Below are 20,818 nucleotides of genomic sequence, written 5' to 3' on the forward strand. Positions count from 1 at the left end.
TTAGACAGTTTTAGGGAAATCAATACTCCGTTTTGTTTATTTATATAAGAAGACTTAATACTGAAGAAATACATTTTTCCTTTTCATGCAATTATCCTCATTTGATCAGAGAATTTCTTCCCCGATCCAAAACTTGTAAAGCTGTAACTTTGAATTTCCATACTGAGTAGCCAACAGTGCAACCACATAAATTCACTTCCAGGACGTGAGGTGGCTGTGATAAAATATTCTTGCCATGCAGCAATGATACAAACTATGAAGTCTCTGCAGCTTAGGTGATAGCAGCATCACCACCCCCATGTCCCTCTACTCACATAGCGGTGACACAGGCTCTCTGGGAAAGCACAGGCAGTGCAGAGCGAGCTGTAGTGTGGTCTGTTGTCACACATGTATTTGACTTTTATTTGGGTCTTTTTCCAAGATATGTGTAAGGCACAACTGCACTACTTGTCTCGGTGTAACATCTAAGCCTAGGTACCTGATGGAGAGATAAGAGTGATGTATATATTGCATAGGCCAAGGTTTATTACTGAGCAGAGTAGGGAAACCGTCTAATGAAAAAAATTAATTCTGATGGATACGTCTAACCACAGATTCCTTTCCTGAATATTTCCCCAGGCGTCAGACTCGATCTGGAAACTCAAAAGCAGTAGTAATGCTCGCCAGTAGGTGGCATTGTGTGGCTCCACACAGAGATCATTCAACTCCAGAACGAGTAGGGTCGCATTTAAGCGACACGCAGGTGCACTGTCATCAGTTCCTTCCTTTCTTTCTGCACCTTCAGACGTAGATTCTGAACTTTACTCCTCTAATTTTCTCCACAATTCTTTTGTTCACCAATGTGCATGGTAAATGTTTATGATGAAGCCAGTTAACCATTGCTTCCTCACCGTAGAATATTCCACAGGTGTCAGACTGGATCAGGAAAATCTTGAACTGTACCTCTGCGCACTAGTTTGTGCTGTCGATCGGGTTGTTGTCATCCTCTTTGGAAATGATGTTGCGATGTCCATATAAGCACCACCCTGGTGCGCTGACATCCATTCTTTCTGCATCTTTGGATCTTTATCGATAGTCATAAACCTTGAACAATTCTATGCTGTTTGCGTGAACCCCAGAACACCGTCCTCAATAAATATATTAAGAATCCAGGAAACAGAAATTGAAGAATATTCATCACTGAAAGTCCTTTTCTATATAGTCACAGTGTAGGCTGTCAGATGCATTTTCATGGTGAATGCTGGAGGAGAAAAAATTGCAAAAGGATAGACCAATAAAATGTGCAACACTTTGTCATAGAAAAAAGGCTGCCTGTAAATATTATACAGAATGAGAAGGAAAAAGCAGCCTGATAGGTTAACACAGAGCAGCTTAAAAAATGCCCCTGCACCTTTAAGGAACCCAGAGATATCCCATTCCACAATGCACTGCAGTGGCAGTTTGCCTGAGAGTGTCAGTTCTTTTTTCCGGCTCCTTCAGGCAGAATCTCTGAACACCTCTGGTGTTTTTCAGCTACAAAACTTGTTCTAAAACGTATTCAGTGCTTTAAAAGCTTGGTACTTGATAATTTGTCATCTCTTCTGTCAATTATACACTAATTTTTTCAGAAATTCTGACAATGTTTTTCGTCAGAATGCCTGTTTTTTTCACCAAATGTCCATTATGTGGTAACCGAAAGGCTAGCTCTGTTGCTCACAAGGTTTGTGTACTGTGTTTGTCACCGACACACCTCACTAAAGGCTGTGACACTTGCAATAAAATGTCTTAGTGAGCTCTTAAGGACAGAGGTTGCATCAGACTGCATGGCTGGATGCAAGATATGAAGCCAGACTAAGAGAGGAAGAAAAAGAAGAGGATAAAAAGATCTTCCTCTCACCAGTCTCCAGAAAAGTGGCAGAAGGCAGGTAAGCACTCCCACAAAAGGAGATCTATGTTCAGAAAGTCTTCCTCTCCACATTGGCATCAACACCACTCTCATCTCATTGACAGCTTTGTCCGACGTCAGAAACATAGACGTCACCGTCGAGAGGTTTGGTCCCATCCTGTTTGCCTTCGAAGGAAGGCTCAATATTGACATGACACCATTACCGTTCAACTTCCAAATCGGTGGCAGAATTACCTATGACACCGAAGACTAGATCAACATCGAAGTCCCACCACGTTACATCAAGATCTCATTGGTCGGTGTCAAAATCTCACCACTCGAAATAAAACCCACTTGGCATTGAAGAGACATTACTCTCCGTGGAAGACACCGGTTATGACAAAGAGAATATGCACGACGTCGATTACACCACTCTCGACGTCAGAAATTCCTCAAGTGGATATTTCCTACTGATGTCAATGGTCAGCAATCAGAGAGTCCTACACCTCAACCAGGATCATTTACAACATTTAAATGTAGCACTTGTACAACAGCTCTCTAGGGTCACATCTATGTCGCCCATTCAAATATGGAAGGCTCCATCTCCAATTAGAGCACCACCACCAAGATCACAGTCTCATAGGAGATCCAACACCTCCTCATCAAGTTCAAGATCTCCTGGTGCCACATTGAACATGTCTTACACAACAACCTCTTCACCTCAGTCTCCGACTAGGATTTCTCCATTGGACGACATCACTTTCCAAGACGCTCTAGTAAGAAGGTCATCTAAACTTAATATCACGGTTGATACACCTCAGTGTCAGTGATTTTGTAGACCCTACATCCAAGATCTACTCCGAGAACTCTTCTCTTACTTCTCTTACTTCTTTTAGGTCTTATGGACATTGTTGAAGAAAAATTTCTAACGCCAGCCACAGGAAATTCAGCAAAGCCTAGGTTTTTGAAGAAGTCCAGGGCACCACAACAAGATCCGGATTTCTTAAAAACTGATCCGAAACCTAAGTCGATTATCACAACAGCTGTAAGAAGGATTGCTTCTGGTCCAGAATCCACAGCTTCTCCGGATCGGGAGAGCAAACGGATGGACGCCATTGACAAGAAAATGTGTGGCACGTCCTCTACCCATTTACGAAATGCCAACTCGGCTGCATTATTGTGCTGATACCAGTGTGAGATATGTGATGGCATGAAAGCATTCATGGTTGTCTTGCCAAGTCACAAATAGCAGGACTACCTCGAAATGGTCACCGAAGGTTCCTTAATCTCCAATCAATAGATCAGTGCTACAGTGGACTCGGTTGAACTTTCGGCTACTGCTTTCTGTCACAGCATCTCCCTGACGCAAACATATTGGCTGAGACTCATCACTGAAGCCTAACGCCCATTTGAAAATTGCAAACTTGATGTTTTCTATTTCCTCTCTTTTTGACCAGCACACTGAGGAGTGGATGCTTTGAATGAAAAATGAGTCTCCTAAAGGGGAGTAATTCAGTTACGGACTGTGGAGGCTGGAATCAGAAATAGCGTCTCTATAGTAAGTTGCCTCCCAGACCATCAATTAACATGATTTAATACATAGGGACCTAAAACATTATCCCTACTAAGGTTCTTTCATTAACCTCTTTCTACCTGTAAACATTTTATAGAGAACAATATTTTTCAAGAATCACCGCTTCCAAATTATTAAATTACAGCCTGCTCAGTTAATGAACATTCTTACACTAGGACTTCTTTCGTTTCTTTGTATAAACAAAAACAGACATGTATATGTACAAACGCTTCACTGTATTGACATTTAGATTAGATTAGATTAGATTAGATTAAAATACTTATAAAGCGCATGGCTGCCTCGGCAAAGGGGCCATATAGACAAATGACAGATTTTACTGACATAAAAAGTGGAAAAAGTAAAACACAGTTTGTTGTGACAAAGTACATAAACTTAAATTAAATAATCAATTGCAGCAGTGACTAACATCTTGTAGGTACATAACATAGTTTGTAACACATCTGTGACTTATATCATTATTGCTTCATGATAGCACAAAGTACAAATATTGCTTTAAGAGGTGTTGTGTGTCCTTTTTATTATAGTCTGGGACCTGATAACATCATGTCCTCTAGCATTTTCATGTCAGTAAAATCTGTCATTTGTCTATATGTCTAGATCAAATGTCAATACAGTGAAGTGTTTGTACATATACATGTCTGTTTTTGTTTATGTATTAATGGAAAAATACTTTTGAATACAAAGAAATGAAAGAAGTCCTAGTGTAAAAATGTTCATTAACTGAGCGGGCTGTAATTTAATAATTTGGAAGCGGTGATTCTTGAAAAATATCTTTCTCTCTAAAAGTTTACAAGTAGAAAGAGGTTAATGAAAGAACCTTAGTAGGGATAATGTTTTAGATCCTTATGTATTAAGTCATGTCAATTGATGGCCTGGGAGGCAACTTACTATAGAGACGTTGAATGAAAAATAAGGCAGAAATGCTTAAAGTAGTCAGCCTTGAAGAGCAAAAGAAGCCATTTAAACAACAATACAAACCCAGAGACAAACAGTTTTTTTACCGTGGGGTTCTAACTACTAGGTGACCTTATCATTACTCACAGCAACAGCAGCAATCACATAGGCCTTACCAAAGCCGTTATCGGAGAAGCAGATCTCCTCCACCTAAGCCTTCACAAACCAAGGGCAAAAACTCTTCTCAGAACAAACAATGAGGAAAAAACACCCCCTTCACAGTTTCTCCCTCCTGTGCGTGGAGTTGTGAAATTCGTCCTGCAAGAGTGTAAAAATGTAACATAGGGCAGATGGGTTTTTAGATAATTCAAAATGGATGTGCACTCCATTTCAAAAACACCCCACTGCCAGCCCCTCCATCATGTCACAACAGCCCATCTAGACAATCTTTTGTAAGAGTTATCTATCCTTCTGCAGAAAAGAGCAATAGAAGACATCCCAGGGAATCAGATCGACAAAGTTGTCTCCTCAAGATACTTTCTTTTTCAAAAGAAAAGTCATTTAAAACAATTTCGGTCTATCCTGAATCTCAGACTTCTCAACAAATATATCATGCAAGAAAAGTTCTGAATGCTGTCACTTAATCTAATATTCCCACACATAAGACAGGATGATTAGCTTTGTGCAGTGGACCTTCAGGGCACTTATTTTCATATCCCAATAGCTCATCATCACCAACAGTTTCTAAGAGGAAACAGACCACTATCAGTACGCTGTACTTTCTTTCAGTCTAAAATCAGCCCCCTGGTCTTTTTCCAAATGCATGACTGGTAGCAGCACACCTAAGGAAAAAAGGCATTTTCCTATATCCGTACCTAGACGATTGGTCGATAAGAGCAGACTCTTTTGACAAAGCAAAGAAGGATTTTGCAACCACAACAGTTCTATTATCAAAACTTGGTCGCAACTCAATTCAGAAAAATTGATCTCTACACCAGTCCATTCCCTCTTCTGGTGGACTAAGTCCCAGAATCTACTAACAGGAGTGCCTTTTCAGAAGAAAACACCATCACAAACCATTATCACAGACGCCGCACTGATAGGAGGGGGCGCTTATATGAACTACCTCACCACTCAAGGTTCTTGGTCTCGAAAGGAGAAGTCCTATCATATAAATTTATTAGAACTGAAAGCTGTACATCTACCTCTCAAGACTTTTCTACCATCTCTCACCTCCAAAGACCTAATGATCCACATAGACAACATCACTACAATGTACTATATAAGCAAACAAGGTGGAACAAGGTTAAGACAATTATCACTCCAACCTCACATAATGTGGCATTTGGCTCTGGCAAGAGGATTATTGATTACAACTTTTCACATTCCAGGAGTACAGAACGTAGACGCAAATTTTCTTAGCCGTTTACACGAAGAGATTCACAAGTGAGTTGTCAATGACGAGGTGGTAGACAACATCTTTGAAGAATAGGGCACTCCAATGTTAGATTTGTTCGCTACTGCTCCAAACAAAAAATGCCAAGACTACACGTCCAGTGCTCTAGAACCGCAGTCTCTGGGCAATGCCCTTTTGATAGACGGGTTGATTCCATTTGTGTACACCTTTCCACCAATTCCACTCATAAGACAAATAATTCAGAAATTGATGAAGTCAACCATCACGATGATACTGATTGCTCCGGATTGGCCTAGACAATGGTGGTACACAGATCTCCAGTTATTCATAGTCCGTCACATGCCCCATTCACTCAGACCAAAAGGTCTGGCCAAACTACGGGGCAGAATTCTATATCCAACAATCCATTCATTGAATTTGGTAGCATGGCTCCTGAAATCACCCAATATGGCCATCTGAATTTTCCAGGTGATTAAATGTATATTTTAAAGGAAGCTAAACGGCCATCCACACAAGCATGCTATGCCTTTAAGTGAAAGCGTTTCTGCATATTGTGTTGTAATAATAATTACAACCCTATTAATGTACAGGAAAATGTAATCTTTCCGTACTTGCGTCACTTGGTCAAGTCAGGCCTGGAATTATCATCTATTAAGGTACATTTGGCAGTCATTATTGCATATTGAAAATCATCAACGCAAGTCTTTCTTCAAGAGTCCCATAGTCAAAGATGTTTTGGAAGGTCTGAAGAAAGTTTTATCTCCAGTCAGGAGTCCTTCCCTGCCTTGGGCATTGAACTTGATATTGGTAAAATTGATGGGACCTCCAATTGAACCTATCCATAAGTCAACGCTGCAACACTTTTTATTTTTTTTATTTTGTTTATTAAGTTACAAATCATATTCAGGTTGAAAAACCATTCTAACATAAAAAAGAGAATAAGAAACAAGAATCAATCCCAAAACAAGACATAGGCAGGACATGCTTAAAAGTGAAAAGAAAATACAGTACACGTCAAAAGACATTTCACGTATATAAACATATGACATAGTCTAAAACCCAACACGTCAGGGTTCAGTGCAAATTACAGGGGCTTTCTAAGGGGGCATCCCACCACAGAGGGGGGAAGTGGAAACAGGGACACTCTCAGGCGCCTTTATCGCTGCCCTGACTGGCTGGCACAGCAGCCCCACTCCCAACTAGGTATTGCTTGTACAATCCCCAATAGCTCTTTGGCCGGTTCTGGGGCGTTAGCACTCGTTGTATATGTTTGATTGCGTATTACAATATATCATATCAGCTCTCCAATTTCCTATCAGCGGAATCGGCCCCTTGGCCGAGCGCATGGCAAGCCTATGCTTTGCTAGCAGCATACCCATTACTACCAGCTTCCTGTAGCTTTTATCTATTTCCATATCATACCCAAGTAAGGTCAGAAGTGGGTTTAGTACTAGAACGTGTCCCGCGATATCGCTCATAGCAGTAAAGACCTCACTCCAGAATTTAAAAATGTCAGGACACAGCCGAACAGAGTGCAAGAACCCAGCCTCCGGTTCCACACAGCGATCACAACTACCAGAATCTCGCAGTCCATAACAAAACAGCCTAGTGGGGGTGTAATAAACTCTATTTATGTATTTAAAGTATATTAGGTGATGTCTGCCATTTGGTGATATGTGCTTAGTGACTTCGCAACAATATCTCCAGCCCTTATCAAGGACCAAGCCCAAATTGCTGTGCCAGCCTAACCGGGCCTGGGAGCATGGTTTTGTTTTGTATTCTGATGAGAGCGAATAAAGTGTCGATTTTAGAATCTGCGCGAATGAAATGCGTAAGTGTGTGCACTGCAGGGGGCTCCTGCATGTTGTCCCTCCAAGAGCTCGCGCCACGCATGCCTCACCCTGGCGAACAGGAATTGATGTAATGGCCTGAGCACCAATCCCTCTTTGGGCAGGGTGCTGTGTCACATCGAAGACTCTCTGGCCTTCTCTGTCCGGTCTCAGCAGCAGCCATTTTTCCCCTACCATGGACACGGTGGGGCACTGCGGGCTTCTGCCACACCAGGCATAACTGCCCAGTAATTTTGTGGATGCGACTGTGGATCCCAAAGACAACACTGGAGTTAGGTCCAGTTAGCTGTCCAACCCAACACTGCTCCGGCAGCCGCAGCCTTAAAGCCTCTTTAGTACACCCCCCATCCAACAAAGCCATCCGGTTGGTGGCAGGTTTGGCACCACCTGTCCCAATAGTCTGAAATTTCCTCCTACAAGTGGGTGCTTCAGATCGTGCAGAAGGAGTTTGCCTTCCAATTCGCTGGAACCTTCCGCCTTTTCCACCATCCCAAGAACGGATGATGGAGAACAACCCCTCCTTGCTTTGTCAAGAAGTAAAGGCTCTTTTGGTCAACAGAGCCATCAAGAGGGTGCCTTCATCAGAAGGTGTTGTTTGCCAGTTCCCCTACTTTTTGGTACCAAAAAAGGATGGAGAACTTTGTCCTGTCCTAGATCGGCATCCTCTCAATGCCTTTCTACAGAAGGAGAAATTCAAAATCCTCACCCTGGCTTTAGGTTGGTTTGTCTGCCCTGGAGACTGGATAAAACGTTGGATTTGCTGGATGCTTATTTTCACGTCTTTTTGCTGCAAGCCCACAGGTTTTTCCTGTGGTTCATGATGTGCATTTTCAGTTCTCTGTGCTCCCCTTCGGCCTCACCAAACCTGGGCATGCTTCACCTTCGTGCATTGAGATTGAGCAGCGGCAGTTAGGAGTTTTCGATCTTCCTCCTGAGGTCTGTGATGTCATCTTGGCAGCCTGGCATCCCTCCACTAAAACTGTGTACGTCTGCCGTTGGGATAAGTTTGTGGCCTGGTGCTCCACACATCATGTGAACCCCCTTACTATACTACTGTTGGAGATGTTGCTGATTGTTTGATCTCTAGCCCAGAAAACGTTTTCCCTGTGCATTGTTAAGGGTTACTTGTCAGCCATTTTGTCTTTCCTGCGGTTCTGGATAAACCTTCTCTGTTAATGCACTTTTTCGTGACTAGTTTCCTTAGATGTTAAATGCAGCACTTGTTTACTCCTACCCACTTTGTGATGCCCCAATGGGCCCTCTGTCTAGTCCTCACGTTTCTGATGTGTTCCCCCTTCGAGCAGGGGCGTAGCTTCAGGTAGGGTGTTTGGAACATAACACCCCTCTAATAATGTATTCTCTAGTTAATAGTTGGGTACAGCTGCTTTCGGATAGGTATGGTGAGGTGTCTGTTAGATTTCACCTAGGATTTTTACATGCACACACAGACAAGAACACACACGCACACCCACTCTCTCTCTCTCCCCTCTGTTTTGAAGTTCTTATAACTGTTGGTTATTTTACAACATATTGTCTTGTAAGTAAACCTAACAATCCTCACTGTTATTCCTTCCCACTGCCCCCTATGCTCCCTCCACTCTGCTTCGTAAATAATATATTTTGCCAAGATATGCCCGCATGATTATTGGGAAATTTGAAGCTCACACCCCCCAAGTCTTACCGACCAAGCTACGCCCCTGACTTTGAGCCACTACAGTGCTGTCCTCCGTGGCTCTTGACTCTCAAAATAGCCTTTTTAGTGGCCATTACATCGGCCAGGAGGGTCATCGATCAAGAACTGTCAGTCCACCCTCCTTACATCAGCCATTTCCCTGGCAAACTGGTCCTTCAAATGTATGCCTCATTCCTTCCCTATCATGTCAGCCACTCTGCTTACATTTCTAGCCCGACGTCCTCCTTCCAAGGAAGAGGTGCGATTCCATCACTTGGACCCTTTCGTTTTACATTCATTGCACCAAAGACTATTGGGTGGACAATAAGCACTTCATCTGGTTCACTGGAGCCCAAAAAAGCAAGGCTGTGCAGAAGCGAACCATATCTCGATGAATTGTGGTCAGCAATAAGCTCTGCTACGCACTAGCTAAGAAGTAGCCTCCTAATAGCTTGTGGACCCATTCCACCAGGGCCTAGGCTGCTACTACTGCATTGACATGAAGGTTACCTGTCCTGGACATCTGCCATGCCGCTATGTGGACGTGACTACACATGTTCACAAAGCACTCCTGCATCAGGTTTGTCGAGATGGGCATTTTACCCGTTCGGTCCTCCAGGACTTTTTGATTTGAGTCAGTTCGCAGACCTGACTCCTGGGAGTTATTGCTTGCGTATCTATTCTAAGGTGAGGAATCTGCAGTTAAAATGTCTCTATCAGAAAAGCAAGTAATGCTTTTTCTGGTAGAGACTCTAACCACAGGGTTCGAGGCATGTGGGCTGTTGAATTCATATCTATAGCATAGATCGCCGCCTAGTGTTGGGTCCGGATGATTGCACATTGTTGTCCTGGAAGAGTCTTCGAAGTATCACGAGATAGGTGGATCCTCCCCTGGACTACAGTGCGCATGGGCATCGACTCCATCCCCAGATTGTTTTTTTCCGCCATTGGGTTCGGATGTACGTCCGTTCTCTCAGTTCGGAATCGACATAATTCTCGAGGCCAAAAGGCCTTTTTCTCTCTATCGTCGGTATTGTTTGCGTTCGGTGCCTGGTTCTGTTCGGACTCGCTTCCGAGTTCAACATCCAAGGAGTCGCGTAACTCTTTGGAGCTCGAGGCCCAGTCGGCGCAGCAAGACCCTCGACGACGCGACATGGAACGGAGCCCGTTCAAGAAGTGTCCCATGTGCGGATCGAAGTACCCACACATCGACGTCCACCCGGTGTGCAACAAGTGCCTGTCGCCGGACCACGATGAAGCCAACTGTATGGCTTGTTCCAGGTTTCGTTCGAAGAAAACAATTCTGCTTCGGCGCGTGGCGCGCATGGAGGCCCGGCGGTCGACCCCGGCACCGGTGGACATCTTCGACAGCGACGAAGCAGACGAACACGACGTTCACCTGCAGATTTCGCCTCCAGCGGAAGAAGTCGACTACGACCCTCAAGTGGATGTCGAAGACCAACCCGTAGAAGAAGTCGTCGACGAGGTAGGAGACAACGATGAGGCCTATGGGGCCATGGAAGATAGCTCAGAGGACGAGCTATGCCCCGTTCGAACACTTACAAAGGCTCAGGTCGAGGGATCGCCTATCGGCCTTACCCAAGACCTTCTACCAAAATCCACGGCCCCGCCTCCCGGCCCGGCTACGGACACTTCGACGGAGCCGCCATTAAAGAAATCAAAACCGAAAGTGAAACCTTTGGTGTCCGAACAACCTAAAGTGGTTCAGGCGCAATCGAAACCGAAACCTTCTGAGCCACCGTCGACACCCTCATCCTCCGAGGTGTCGGGACAGCCCAAGCCGAGGAAGCCTGTCGACCCGGCAAAGTCGGTGAAATCCGTCCAGCCGAAGCAGACTAAAGGCGTCGAGCTGAAGCACAAAAAGGCCATCCAGACTCCGTCAAGCAAGGGCCTCGAGCCGAAGTCCGGATCGGGCATCGAGCCGAAGCAGAGCAAGGGCGCGGCACCAAAGGCCGCAAAGGGCGTCGAGCCGAAGACCAGCAAGGGCATCGAGTCAAAGGTTGGTGCCCCTAAAGCGGTTGCCCAGGACACCAACACGGGCACGCCTCGGACCGACCAGCCAAAGTCGTCGACGATCGAGTCTTCCCACGTTGCTGGACTGAGGTCGTCTGTCGTATCGGCGAAACCATCCGCTTCATTCACGAAGCAGGTCTCGGACTCCCTCAAGCGTATCAGGGACAAGGCCTCAGCGGTAGACCCCAAACCGCCTTCCGCGCCGAAACAGTCGGTTCCCACCTCCAAGTCATCGACGCCACTCCTCTTCACGTTGCCGCCGAAGGTGGCACCGAAGGCCTTCGCACCACGGGCGGCGCCCGAGGCGAAGACGCACAGTGCTGTGGGGTCGACGCCTACTCTCCCGGCTGGGGACTTGACGCATCGACCACCATTACTGGAGGAACAGTCGGAACGTTTCATCGATGCCGACACTGGGAAGCTTACGCTTTACAAGCGAAAAATTACGGCGACGACGCCTTTGGAGTCATATACCATTCCTTTAAAGAGCAAAAAGCCTGCTTCTGATGCACCAGTCTTGGTCAAACCATTGACTCCTCGGACTCAAAGAATTGCCACGCCCTCGCCAACTTATTCCGATGCCGAGGATGCTGGGGATCCAGATGAGGAATACAGCTTTCCGACCCACGCTGATCCTGATGCACAACAGGACGCATGGGTGGACACAGGTGACCAGGGGGATCAGCAACCCACTCTCGACCCTCAGATATACAATATCAAAACGTCTCCCACTGAGGATTCTGCGGCATTCAATGCCTTGATTGAAAGGGCAGCTAAGAACCACGAAGTTGAACTCCATGCTGACCCTGTGGAGGTGGACTTCCTCTTTGACACTTTTTCAGCAGCGGAAAAGACTGTGAAAACCCTCCCAATGCTGAAAGGGGTCCTCAAACATGCTGCGGACATTTTCAAGGAGCCCACACGGGCAAGGGTGGACAACCCTAGAATTGAAAAGAAATACCGACCAGCACCTGGCGATCCCACTTACATCAAGGGCCAGTTGCCATTGGACTCTCTGGTCGTTTCTAATGCCCGCAAGAGGGCGCATTCGCAAACCACTGGTGAAGCTCCTCCCCCGGATAAAGAGTCCAAAGTGCTGGAAGCATCGGGAAAGAGAGTAGCAGCTCAGGCGGCCAATATATGGCGTATCTCTAACACGCAGGCACTCTTGGCCCGCTACGACAGGGCACACTACGATACACTAGAGACCCTGTTGCAACATTTCCCAGACCAATATAAGGAGGCTGCGGAGATGCTTATCCAGGAAGGGAAGCTCATCTCCAACGCTTCAATAAAGTGTGCACTGGACGTTGCCGATACTGCAGCCAGGGCAATTAACACCAGTGTGATGTTAAGACGACAGGCATGGCTCAGAATCTCTGGATTTAAGCCTGAGATCCAAACTACCATCCTCAACCAGCCAGTTAACCCTGACAGATTATTTGGTCCTGAGGTGGATACCACCTTGGAAAAAATAAAAAAGGATACCGAGACTGCCAAGTCCATGGGAGCTCTCCAATCCCAACAGTTTCGGGGGAGCACTTTTCGTCGCTCAGGCAATAGGGGTGTTTCCAGAGGCCAGATGTCCCAGCAAACACAATTCAATAAAGGTGGGGCGCAATCCTCTTACCCCAAACAGAATAGAGGAGGTTATCGGGGCAACAACGCCAAGGGCAGACGCAAGGGCAACAACAACTCCCGTTCCTCTGCCTCCAACAAACAGTGACGCCCTGTCACTGCCCCCCGACCATTCCACGCCTGTCGGGGGGGAGGCTCCAGCGGTTCCTGCCAGTCTGGAAAACCATCACCACAGACAGGTGGGTCAGGAAACTTATCCAGTACGGCTATTGTTTGGAGCTCACGTCCACTCCACCCAACATACCACCAAAACACTGTCCTATGTCCACAGAGCATTTGCACTTATTGCAGCAGGAGGTTCTCGTCATGCTGCAAAAGGGCGCTATAGAGCTCGTGCCAGTGGAGGAGGAAGGCACAGGGGTGTACTCCCTGTACTTCTTAATCCCGAAGAAGGACGGGTCCCTCAGGCCTATTCTAGACCTCAGGCCCCTCAACCAGTACATTCTCTCAGAACACTTCCACATGCTAACGCTTCAACAGGTTCTTCCGCTCCTCAATCAGGGAGACTTCCTCGCAACCTTAGATCTCAAGGATGCTTACTTCCACATTCGACTCCATCCATCACACAAAAAATACCTCAGATTCACCATTCAAAATCGGCATTATCAATTCAAGGTCCTTCCTTTCGGAGTGACCACAGCCCCCAGAGTGTTCACCAAATGTCTGGCGACAGTAGCGGCGCACCTCAGGAGACAACACATCCATGTCTACCCTTATCTGGCCGACTGGCTGGTTCAGGCAAAGTCGGCCCAGCAGTGCGCCGCCGACATGTCCCACGCCATTCACCTTCTTCACAGTCTGGGGTTCTCCCTGAACTATCCAAAGTCGCACCTTCAGCCAGCCCATGTGCGGCAATATCTAGGTGCAACGATCAATACTCTGGCAGCCACGGCTCAGCCAACTTCAGCGCGGATCAACCACATCCAGTCGCTAATCCAACAGTTCCAACCGCAACACTCGCTTCCTGCGAGAGTGTTCATGCAGTTGATAGGCATGATGGCCTCCTGCATTTTCATAGTCCCGCACGCCAGGTTACATATGCGTCCGCTCCAGGAATGCTTAGCGCATCAGTGGAATCAGGCTCAGGGACAGTTGAAAGACCTAGTGTTGGTCACCGGTCGGGCATACAACTCTCTGCATTGGTGGAATCCACACAACCTTTGCAAGGGCCGACCGTTCCAAGAGCCTGTCCCACAGATCATCCTCACAGCGGACGCGTCTCTCCATGGATGGGGAGCTCATGTACTCCATTACACAGTGCAGGGACTATGGACAATACAGCAAAAGAAGATGCACATCAACTACCTAGAACTGATGGCAATCTTCATGGCACTGAAAGCATTCAAAGTACATCTGTGCAACAAGGTCGTGTTGATCCGGACGGACAACATGACAGCCATGTACTACATCCAGAAGCAGGGAGGTACACACTCTCCACAGTTGTCTCATCTGGCTCAGAGCATGTGGAAGTGGGCCATTCAAAGGAACATCTTCCTCATGGCGGAACACCTCCCAGGCATGGACAATCAGATGGTGGACCTGCTCAGCAGGTACAGCCACCAGATGCACGAGTGGGAGATACATCCATCAGTACTCCGCCCGTACTTCCAGAAGTGGGGTCATCCACAGATAGACCTGTTCGCCACAAGGGAAAACGCAAAATGCCAAAGCTTTGCCGCCAGGTTCCCTCACCCACAGTCGCAAGGCAATGCGATATGGATGAACTGGTCAGGCAGATTTGCGTACGCTTTTCCCCCAGCACCTCTCATACCGCTGGTGGCAAGAAAGCTAAAGCAACACTTGATGACTCTCATCCTAGTTGCTCCAACGTGGGCACGCCAACCATGGTACACCACGTTTCTGGAACTCTCCGTGGTACCGCATCAAAGGCTACACCTCACGCCCAAGCTTTTGACGCAGAGCCATGGCGACATTCAGCACCCAGATCCGCAACAGCTCAACCTGGCGATCTGGCTCCTGAAGTCTTAGAGTTTGGCTGCCTTGACTTGCCTCCTGAATGCATGGATATCATACGGGAGGCAAGAAAGCCCACCACCAGAGCCTGCTATGCAGCAAAATGGAAGTGGTTTGTCATTTACTGTGCTACACACAACATCAACCCGCTAGGTGCATCCACTCCCAACATCATCTGCTATTTGTTGCATCTTTACAAATGCAATCTAGCATACGCTTCCATCAGGATACACTTATCCCCCATAGCGGCTTATCTCCAGAACAGGCAGCATCTCTCCGTCTTCAGAGTGCCTGCCATTAAAGCCTTCCTAGAAGGCCTAAAGCGGGTCATCCCTCCCAGGACCCCGCCAGCTCCTGTATGGAACCTCAATGTGGTCCTCACCAGGTTGATGGGCCCACCTTTTGAGCCTCTACATTCATGTGAGATTCAGTTCTTAACATGGAAAGTGGCTTTTCTCATTGCCATTATGTCTCTGCGACGTGTTAGTGAGCTACAGGCGCTCACTGTACAAGAGCCATTCATTCAAATTCACTCCAACAGGGTGGTGCTGCGCACTAACCCTAAATTTCTTCCTAAAGTGGTTTCGCAGTTCCATGTCAATCAGACCATCGAACTGCCCGCATTTTTTGAAACCCAGAAACAGTTGCCGAAAGAATGCTCCACACTCTTGATGTCAAACGAGCCTTGATGTACTACATCGATAGGACCAAAGACTTTAGGAAAACACAACAACTCTTTGTTGCCTTCTCAGCCCAACACAAAGGCAACCCCATTTCCAAAGCAGGTATAGCCAGGTGGATCGTTAAGTGCATTCAAATTTGCTATCACAAGGCTAAGCGCACTTTAACGGTCCCTCCAAGAGCCCACTCCACCCGAAAGTTGGGGGCCTCTATGGCTTTCCTTGGTAATATCCCTTTGGAAGATATTTGTACAGCAGCCATATGGTCTACACCACACTCATTTACTAAACATTACTGTGTAGATGTGCACTCCAAGCAGCAGGCAGCTGTAGGGCAGGCTGTTCTTAAAACGCTTTTTCAGACTTCTGCAGCTGGCACAGGCGGCCGCCGTTAATGGAGGGACTGCTATGTATTCTATGCTATAGATATGAATTCAGCAGCCCACATGCCTCGAACTGAATATGCTACTTACCAGTATGCATCTGTTCTTGGCATGTAGGGCTGCTGACATTCATATCGCCCGCCCTCCTCCCCGGCGCCTGTAGCGGCTGCAGACTTTTTAACACTTACTCTTAGCATGGCCATCGCTTACACTATTACACTCCATCTTTGCCACAATGGCTAAAAACAATCTGGGGATGGAGTCGATGCCCATGCGCACTGTAGTCCAGGGGAGGAGCCACCTATCTCGTGATACTTCGAAGACTCTTCCAGGACAACAATGTGCAATCATCCGGACCCAACACTAGGCGGCGATCTATGCTATAGATATGAATGTCAGCAGCCCTACATGCCAAGAACAGATGCATACTGGTAAGTAGCATATTCATTCTTTACCAACCCTCCCATCCTTCCCGCTCTGTCAGTCAGACTGAACCAACAAAGGGGCTCAGGTCTCATGATTCTTAAGGAAGTGGAGACACCTTCGGTCTACTTCCACTCAGGTCAGGGGCGACGGGTGCAGAGATGTCATGAGTCATTCGGGTTTTCACAGTCAAGTCACTCATGGTCAGGGGGTGCTACACACAGAGGCTGCAGGTGGTATCACAAAGTTTCCTCTCGGCAAACCCAGGGTGGGCTTCTTCTTTGAAGGGCTGAGGAACCACGTTGGCCCACTTCCCCTCTGGCTTGGAGCAACAGTTGCAGTAGTCCTGGCCGGTGTCGGCTTTACATGGTCCGTAGTCGTTGCTGTTCTTTCTTTGGTACAGGGTGCAGGGTCCCTGATATCCCCAGGACATTATCTGATTGGTGAGACATTCTCAGTCATCAATGCAGAGAACCAAACTAAGGTTCATCCCATGGCAATAGTGTCCTTAGCCTGGGGAGGGTTACTGGCCAAAGAAGGTGGTTGTAGCCTCCACAATTCATGTAGCCTGTCTTCTAGGAAATGATCTGGATTCCTCAGCTTGGGCTGAGGTCAAAAGAAAGACCCATGTAGCTATAGTGGGTATACCTTAACAGGTATGTGTAAAATCAATCACAATCCAAAGCCCACGGTGAAAAAGAGGAGTTGGAGCCTGAAATAATGGCCCAAACCTTCAAGAGAAAAGGCAAGAAGTCTGGTAAATCAACTTCAAATCAGACACAAGAACAAGTCCCCTCTCCTCAGGGAGAAGACTTGTCAGCCCCAGAGGGAACTGCGTTTTGTAACTCCTGTGTTACATGTCAAGCCAGTTGTAATACAGGTAACCAGCCAAAGGCTCCCTAAATTCCACTTACAGTGGTTGGGATTCCCTTTGAAAGGGTAACAGTTGATCTTGTTGACCCCCTGGATCCTCCAACAGCATCAGGGGACAGATTTGTACTAGTTGTAGTGATGTATGCCACCAGGTACCCTGAAGCTGTTCCACTTTGGACTGTCATGTTTAAGTTTGGAGTTTATTTTATTTATGTTACAGAACTCAGAAGAGATCCACACAAAACATTAGCCAGAATACATATATTTAAACAACATAAAAAAGCACATATTCAATAGGCTCCTTGAAGAAAATTAAAAATCAAGACAGCATGAAACCCATATACTATGTGTACAATAGGCTCAGTACAGATTTCATTGGGAGGACAGTAAAGTGACAGAGAATATAGATAACTGTAGACATATAGGTCTCAAACATTTTGAACAACACAATAAAAGTACTGGGCAAACAAAGAGAACATGGTTCAGATCTTGGACACCTTTTGATATAGATTACAGTCAGCCGGGGTTCCATACCATTTGGCCAAAAGGGAATTAAGCAGAAGCATACCCTGCCTCAACAGAATCCAGAAGCTTCTCAACCCATGCAGCAAATTCCAAGTAATATAAGGGTGTACTTTGCTTACTAAAAAGGAGCCTATTGTATTCTGAAGGCCCCCTTTTTTTAATGAAAAACGCCTCCCTGTCCGAAAGCTTCGGGTCCATTACCTTGTTTCAAATTTAGGACTGTCACTGCTCCTGCCAGGGCCCTCTTGAGTATCTAACCAGAGTGGGCTTTCCTATGGAGGTGATGTCAGACAGAGGTAGTAACTTCATGTCTGGCTACCTGAAAGCCAGTTGGTCTGAGTGTGGGGTGACTTTTAAGTACACCAGCCCCTATCACCCACAAACAAATGGTTTAGTTAAGAGATTGAATAAAACCATGAAGGGCATGATCAATGGACTCCCTGAAAAACTCAGAAGGAGATGGGATGACTTGTTGCCAGGCCTGTTTTTCGCTTACACTGAAGTACCACAGAAGGGAGCAGGTTTTCCCCCCTTTGATCTTCTGTTTGGTAATCATGTAAGGGTACCATTTTGTCTAGTGAACGGAGGTTGGGAGAGACCTCTCATTGAGCCTAATCAAGACACAGTGGATTGTGTACTTGGCCTACGTTCAAAGATGGCTGAATACATAGAAAAATCATTCAAAAACCTTGAGGCCAGCCAAGAGGTCCAGAAGCTCAGCTCTAGGTGGATTTCCAACCCGGGTAGAAGATGTGGGTTTCGGAGCCTGTGATTCTTAGGGCCCTCCAGGACAAATGGAGTGGGCCCACCCTGTCTTTGAAAGAAAAGGGGAGGCCACCTATCTGGTGGAAAGGCGGGTCAGTAGAAGGAGTTGTCTTTTCATGCCCAACAGCAGGCTGACTGCAGGCAGGTCCTTCAGCTGTATGCTGCGCTCTTCTCCTTGACCCCAGGTCAGGCAAGCTAGTGTACACATGATGTGTAAACTGGGGACAAGCTACCTGTCAAAAATCAGATGTACAGGCAGTCTGACCAAGTTAGAGAGCATCAAGTCTGAAGAAAGCAAGATGCTGGAATTGGGAGTCATTGAACCCTCTGAGACCCCCTAAGACAGCCCAGTTGTGATAGTCACAAAACCTCATTCCAAGGGTGGAAAAAGCAAGCTGAGATTTTGTGTGGACTATAGGTGTTTCAATGCAGTAACCAAGACAGATGCAACCCAATTTCTAGGGCTGACAAACTGATTGACAGGTTAGGGGCAGCCAATATTCTCATCAGGGTGCTTGCAGATTGGTCAGACCCCTGGAGCAAACGAAAAATCTGCATTATCGACCCCAGATTGACCGTAACAATTTATAGTGATGCCATTTGGACTAAAGAATTCCCCTGCCACCTTCCAAATGTTGGTGAACAAAGTACTTGCTGGCCTGGAGTTTTATAGAGCAACATATCTTGATGATATTGCTGTCAATAGCTCCACTTGGCAGGATCACCTGATCTACCTTGGAAAGGTCCTGGAGGCTTTGAGATGCAAGCCAATTTATCAGGGCAAGCAAATACCAGCTAGGGATTTCCCTGTCCGCTGGGCGAGGGAACCAATTAAGTACTTGGGGATCTGGTTGAGTCAAGAGGTGGATGTACTTTGGCATGCTAACAATGGGTTTGTGATGGATTGGTTGGAGGACTCTGTGACCAGGTGGGCTCGCCTCCCTCTCCATAGCGGGGCGGCTCGCCATAGCCAAAAGAATTATATTGCCTAAACTGCTCTCTTTGTTCATTAATCTGCCTCTGCCATTGATGGGCAGCTTTGACGGCGGTTGAGATTCAGCTTGGTGCTTTTGACATGGGCTGGGCAGCAGCCCACGATCGCCTGTGAGACTCTTACCCTACCATCGAGCAGGGGGCCTTAGAGTGCCCTACATGATTTTATGCTGCTACTGTGCGCAAGCGCAGTCTGCATTTTTCTGGCTGCACCCTACACAATTTATGGCTGATACGGCTCCGTAGCAGAATCTTGTGGATCCATTGTTATCTATGGTACTATTCAGGATGCTGCCCCGCCGACGGACAGGAGTGGACACAATTGGCTGCACAGTGTGTGCGTGGCATGAACTTTGCTGCCAAGTCAGGTAGATGCCCTGTTTGCCCATTCGATCCCATTGCTTAGGCATCCGCGATTCTCATTTACGCAAGATGCAGGTGTGTGCTGTAGACTTGGATGGCTCCAGCTCACTGCTATGGGTGCAGTGTCCTCTAGTGGTCTTACGTCGCGAAGCAGCAGCTGCCTGAAGGCGATACAACAAATTACCTTGATCAACCTACTACCAGCATCAGTCAGCCTTGTGCACTACTTATGCTTCCTTCCCTGTTGCTCCCCTCATGCTGCCTGGGCTGGAGGGGCTTCTTGGGAATCCATCCTCGTGCAAGCTGATTACTAGGCTATACTCTATCTTGCAGCTTACTGCCCCAGTTCAAGTCCCCTCTGCCCGCTTGAAGTGGGTGACTCTATTTGGAATTTTCAACCCGGAAGATGTGTGGCTGTTATTTTGTGTGCAGTCAAGAACACTACCTATAGGCTGCGGCTGATTTATTTAAAATGTTTGCCTTGGCTATACTGAATATCGAATGGTTGTGCTGAAGGGGCTCCTGGAGGAGGCACGGTGCGCCAGATGCTCAGCCTCCTGCTCAAATTCCCTGCATTTGGCATGGTCCAGCCCTGATATTTGGCAATACTGGGGTGCGGTTCTGGATGCTATAGATAAGATGGCAGGGCTTAAACAAGATCCCACACCACTCACTGCCCTTCTGAGATACGTTAAAGAGGTGCCTCTGGCGCTTCACAAGCTGGTTGCATTGTTACTACTTCTGGGAAAGCAGAGAGTGGCGATGTGTTGGGGTCGCATATTATGCCGTCGGCTGGAGGATTGGCTGCAGGATGCTTCATACTCTCAGAGCCAACTGGTGACTTATTGGGACCTGATGCCAGCCTATTTCCCCCTA

The 20,818-nt window shown here is 46.9% G+C and overlaps 1 protein-coding gene across 3 annotated transcripts in view; it reads left to right on the top strand.

The window, feature by feature from the left end:
• CC2D1B (coiled-coil and C2 domain containing 1B) overlaps nucleotides 1-20,818 on the top strand; it is a 710,809-nt gene that overhangs the window by 367,878 nt on the left and 322,113 nt on the right. The gene's annotated exons all lie outside the window — the stretch shown is intronic.

Source organism: Lissotriton helveticus, chromosome 1_2, assembly GCF_964261635.1.
Source record: "Lissotriton helveticus chromosome 1_2, aLisHel1.1, whole genome shotgun sequence".
Taxonomy (NCBI): Eukaryota; Metazoa; Chordata; class Amphibia; order Caudata; family Salamandridae; genus Lissotriton; species Lissotriton helveticus.